Source organism: Pan paniscus, chromosome 11, assembly GCF_029289425.2.
Source record: "Pan paniscus chromosome 11, NHGRI_mPanPan1-v2.0_pri, whole genome shotgun sequence".
NCBI lineage: Eukaryota > Metazoa > Chordata > Mammalia > Primates > Hominidae > Pan > Pan paniscus.
This window is the reverse complement of record NC_073260.2, coordinates 79,566,491-79,572,332: the sequence shown is the minus strand read 5'-3', so window position 1 is coordinate 79,572,332 and position 5,842 is coordinate 79,566,491.

Here is a 5,842-nt window from a genome sequence, read left to right as displayed (position 1 = left end):
TTTAGTCCAGTTTTTAATATACAGCAGCTCTGGATTAATATTAAGGGTAAATAGTTAAGAACTTGAGTAATGAATATAATTTGGAAGCATTCAGATACAAGTAATAAAACATATTAGAAAGTGAGTATCCATTTACTCAGAGATAGCTGTATCATTTAGTTAAAAGTTACTACAATTAAAACATTATGGCAGTACTTCATGAATAAATACATATACAAATTAGGCAGAAAATACAAACAGATCTAAATCTAGAAAGTTTGATCATGATAAACTAAAATTATAATCTAAAGATTCAAGTTAATCATTCAAAATTGATGCTGAGAAAACCATATGCCAACTTAGAAAATAATAATGTTAGCTTTTTTTTTAACCACAGGCTGTATTAAAAAATAAATTACAGATGGATTAAAATTGTCATTATAAAAACAGAAAAATATTTTCAGTAAACCCGAAAGCTGTAAAGATTCACATATTTAAATTATAAAGTGTAAAAGATTCTATGTGATAAAAGGTGATATATACAAAGTGAAAATAACATGATGGACTTGGAGATAATATTTGTACCATATATAACAGACAAAGGATGAATACTCCTAAATATAAACCATGTTTACAAATTAATAAGAAAAATATAAACATCACAGTGTAAAAATAGGCTTAAAATACGAACATAGAAGTCATAGAAAAAGGCAAATAATCCATAAACCTGTGAAAAGATGCAGAATAACACTAGCAGTCAGTGAAAGGCAAATTAAAGCAAGAAATGTCATTTCAACATGAAGATTAGCAACGAATGAAGGGGCTGTATATTCTAGTTGAGGTAAGAACGTAAGTGGTATTTTTAAACAATATTAACATCTTTTTACGATATTATCTGCATTGTCCTAATAATGGAGATTCAGTGATCAATGAGACACAAATTTCTAATATCAGGAATGAAAGAGGAAACACCACTATAGTGCTTACTGACTTTCAAAAAGGTAAGAAAAAAAGTTGTGAATAACTTTGTCAACAAGTTCAATAACTTAGGCTAAATTTTAAAAGATAAAAATTATCAAAACTGACATCAGAAGTAATAGAATGTTAATAGCTTTATTCTCATTATAGAAATTGCATTCTTACTTAAAATCTTCCCATAAAGAAGACCACAGGCCAAGATGACTTTACTCTTTTGGAAAAAAAGATGAAGCAAAAAAACATTTTAAACTCATTTTATGAGGTTAGCAATACTTCAAAACCAAATCCTGAGAAAGATCTTGCAAGAAAATAAAAAAATAAAACTACAAAGCAATAACCCTCATGAATATTGAGTCAAAATATCTTAGGACAAAATGTACAGTGTATATGACCACATGGGAGTACAGTTAGCTCCTAAAATGAAAAGTTCCTTTAACACTCAAAACTTTCACATCCAGAGTTTCAGAGGCATTTGAACTAGAGCAACTCCATCTTGATTAGGGGCTGGGTAAAATGAGGCTGAGACCTACTGGGCTGCATTTCCAGATGGTTAGGCATTCTAAGTCACAGGATGAGATAGGAGGTCAGCAGAAGATACAGGTCATAAAGACCCTGCTGGTAAAACAGGCTGCAGTAAAGAAGCTGGCCAAACCCACCAAAACTGAGATGGTGTCGAGAGTAACCTCCAATGGTCCTCACTACTACACTCCCACCAGCCCCATGACAGTTTACAAATGCCATGGCAACATCAGGAAGTTACCCTATATAGTCTAAAAGGGGAGGCATGAATAATCCATCCCTTGTTTAGCATATAATCAATAAATAACCATTAAAATGGGCAGTCAGCAGCCCTCAGGGCTGCTCTGTCTATGGAGTAGCCATTCTTTATTCCTTTACTTTCCTAATAAACTTGCTTTTGCTTTGCACTCTGGACTCACCCTGAATTCTTTCTTGCATGAGATCCAATAATCCTCTCTTGAGGTCTGGATCGGAACCCCTTTCTGGAAACAAGGGAAAATGTCTAAGAAAACCCTTTCTGGAAAAATGTCTAAGGAAACCCTATACCTTAATGGTAAAAGAGTGAACATTTCCCTCCTAAAATCAGGAACTGAGCAAGTTAGACTGTTTCTACTACTCCTAATTACCATGGTACTCCAGGTCCTCACCAATGTGATAAGGCAAGAAAATAAATAAGAGGTGGATTATGACTATGTGCATAAAAAATCCTAAGAAATCTACCTGCCAAAATACTGAATATGAGTAAATTTAGCCATATCACAGCATATAAGTTTAAAGGACACAAATTAATTTTAGTTTTATATACAAGCTATAAAATTTTCAATTAGAAAATGAATGAATTGAAAAACAAACTGAAAAGATCAATACCACTTAAAATAGTATCAAAATTATAAAATGCTAAGGGGTTAATTTGACAAAATAATTGCAAGCCCTGTTAAAATAACATGATAAAACATTGCTTAGAAAAGTGAAAATATTTAAATAAATTGAGAAAGATAACATTTTATAGTTTGGAAATTCAATAATGTAATTAGATTGATGTAAAAGTAATTGCAGGTTTTGCTATTAAAAGTAATGGCAAAACCAAAAACTTTTAATCTGCCATTAAAAGTATTAGTAATTACTTTTGTACCAATGTAACAAGCTATAAATTGCTCAAATGACTCTAAATTTATCTATAGACTCAATGTCATCCCCATCTCCAAAAAGTATTCTCTCAAGAGGTGACTAGATAAACAAATTGCAACATATCCATACAATGGAATACTATACAGAAATAAAAAGGAATGAACTATCTATACCTGAACAACATTGATAAATATAATAATTATACTAAGTAAAAGAGGCCAGAAAATAAAGAGTATATACTATATCATTCTACAAAGTTATATAAAATATGAAAACATGCAAACTCATTTAAAGTGACCAAAGGCAGATTAGCAGCTCCCTTTGGGCAGGACAGGTGCAAGGAAGAAGTAGAGGGAGAAATTATAAAAGGACATGAGGAAATTTTGGGGGTTGATGGATATGTTCATCATCTTTATTTTTTTATTTTTTATTTTGAGACAGATCTTGCTGTGTCACCCAGGCTGGAGTGCAGTGGCATGATCTTGGCTCACTGCAACCTCAACCTCCTGGGTTCAAGCGATTCTTCTGCCTCAGCTTCCCATGTAGCTGGAAATATAGGTGTGCGCCACTATGCCCAGCTGATTTCTGTATTTTTAGTAGAAATGGGGTTTCATCATGTTGGCCAGGCTGATCTCAAACTCCTGACCTCAGGTGATCCTCCTGCCTTGGCTTCCCAGAGTGCGTAATCTTTATTATGAACATGATAATGATTTTATGAGGAGCTACAAATGTTATAACACATCATATTGTTAATTTTAAATATTTGCAATTTAATATATCTCAATAATACCTTAATAAAATTATAAAATGAAATGAAATAAATTGTCTATAGCATTCATATCTTTCTGTTTTGAGATGAGTTTTAAATAAAGTGTAAGAGCCACCTCTGCATGATCCTGGCCAATAAAGGCACTGTTGCCTATGTTGCCTATACAGAATCTCAGATTGGAGAACTCTTATTTTAGGGTTCAATACACCATGCTACTGATGCCTCATCCATTCTTAGGTTTTGACTCATGAACAAAAAAATGACACAAATAGCCAATTGAGAAATAAAGTTTGGATTCATTAATTAGGAAAAGAATATAATACACTCCTAAATGCTAGGTTTCATGGCTAAAAGATACATTGGGGAACTCTGCTCATACTAAGTGATCTAGACAATGCCTTTTAATTGTTTCCTTCAAAATATCATTTTTTTAATTTTGTGCATAGACTTGAGGATAGTATTTAATTATTGTAAATTGGGAAAATATCAGTCCCTAGCTCACACACTGGTACCAGAACAAAGGGAAATAATTTGACTTTTAATGACTGGAGCCTGAAGATGACTAAAGCCACTAAGCCCATAGGTGGGAAAAGAGCCCCATCCAGCTACAAGGTAGACAAAGAAAAGAAAATATACGTTGACTCCCACTATCAGGTAGGAAAAAGATTCTTAAATTTTTGCCAACTGATGAAACTGGATATAGGAAATATAAGAGATGGTATAACACAATTTCATGAATCAACAATTCATAAAAATGAGTACTGGCTTTTAACCCAGTCATTTGGCCAATCAGATTATCACGGTTTGGACATTCATTTGAGCAAAGTCATCTGTTTGTTTTATATTACTTTGCGATATTCATTTATTCATGCCACTAACATTTATTCAACACCCACTGTGGAAAATATGCCCCATGTGGGGAATAGGGGAAGAAAACCAGAGGGTATGGACATAACCAAGGGTGACTGATTATACATACGCTTCTTACAGTCCAGAAATTGTGAAATCATTTCTTTCCCTTTGAACTTTTCAAAAAGTGAATTAAGTCATAACTCAAATGACTGCCACAGCATTTGATCTGAATTGCATTGCTAAGTTCATTGTTACTTTGTCCTTATTTTCCGCCAAAAACTTCACTGAAACTTTTACAGCTGAACATGACATCTGGCTTGCATGCCTTTTCCCAACTTTGTGCACAAATACTCTTAAAGTAGATAAAGATGAAAATTAGTGGTACTAAAACTTAAGACTGACAAACATTGTGGGACAGTGACAAAGTTGGAAAAGCATTTATAACAAACTTTCAAGTGTTTCAAGGCATCAATATTTTGTACAGATGTTCCTTGACTTATGATAGCATTACATCCAAATAAATCCATCATTAAGTTGAAAATATTGTAAATTGAAAAATGCATTTAATATACCTTACCTACTAAACTTCATAGCATCACCTAACCTACCTTAAATGTGCTCAGAACACTTATGTTAGCTTAAAATTGGATAAAATCATCTAATTCAAATGCTATTTTATAATTGTGTTGAATAGCATTTGTAATTTATTGGATACTGTACATTATATTAAAAAATAGAGTTTTGCACCATTGTAAAGTAAAAAATTGTTAAGTATTGGTCTTTCTACTTGCTCTTAGTTTTACCTTTTTAAAAAAATCACAGATATTATTATAAGGATTTGTATTTATCCTTCTGCTTGCATTATTTAAAATCTCAAATACTATTTTTAAGGATAAGATGTATTTTTTCATTGATGAAATTATTGTATGAATTTTATGCAGTAAAATTCTGTCTTTTAGTGTACAGTTCTCAGTCTTGATGAACTATGCCTTCTTCTGAACTTCTTCTGAAGGCATAGTACACATTTTTTCCATCTTTTTACTTTCAAACTATTTGTGCTTTATACTTACAGTGGTTTATTTTACGTAATATGTAGTGAGATCTTCCTCTTTTATCTAATTTGAAAACCTCCGCCTTTCAATGAGAATGTTAAACATTAAGGTTTTTCACTCTTATTAGTGTCTATTGTTTCTTCTAATGCTGTAAGTGGTTCTTTCTCTGCCTTCGATTGTTTTCCTCATAGGCATGTGCTTATCAGTACTCAGCTGAGAATACAAATGGGACCTCTGTAAGCTTTAGAGGTCTCTCCCTCTGTGTAACTCTATCCTCTCTGGTATTGTACCCTGTGATCTCAAGGTGTCCATATTTCATATTGTATACTAGATATTTTAAGTTTTGTATACATATATAACATATATATCATATATTAAACATTACATATGATATATATCATGTATTACGCACTATATTTTTATGATATATTAACAATTAAAATATCGTATATTGTATTGTACATTAAGAAGTAGCAAGCTTAGACTCAACGGAAAAAAAAAAAAGTATAAGCTCACATCACTGAAATAGTGCTCCTGAAGGGAAACATTCTATCGACAGAGTAAC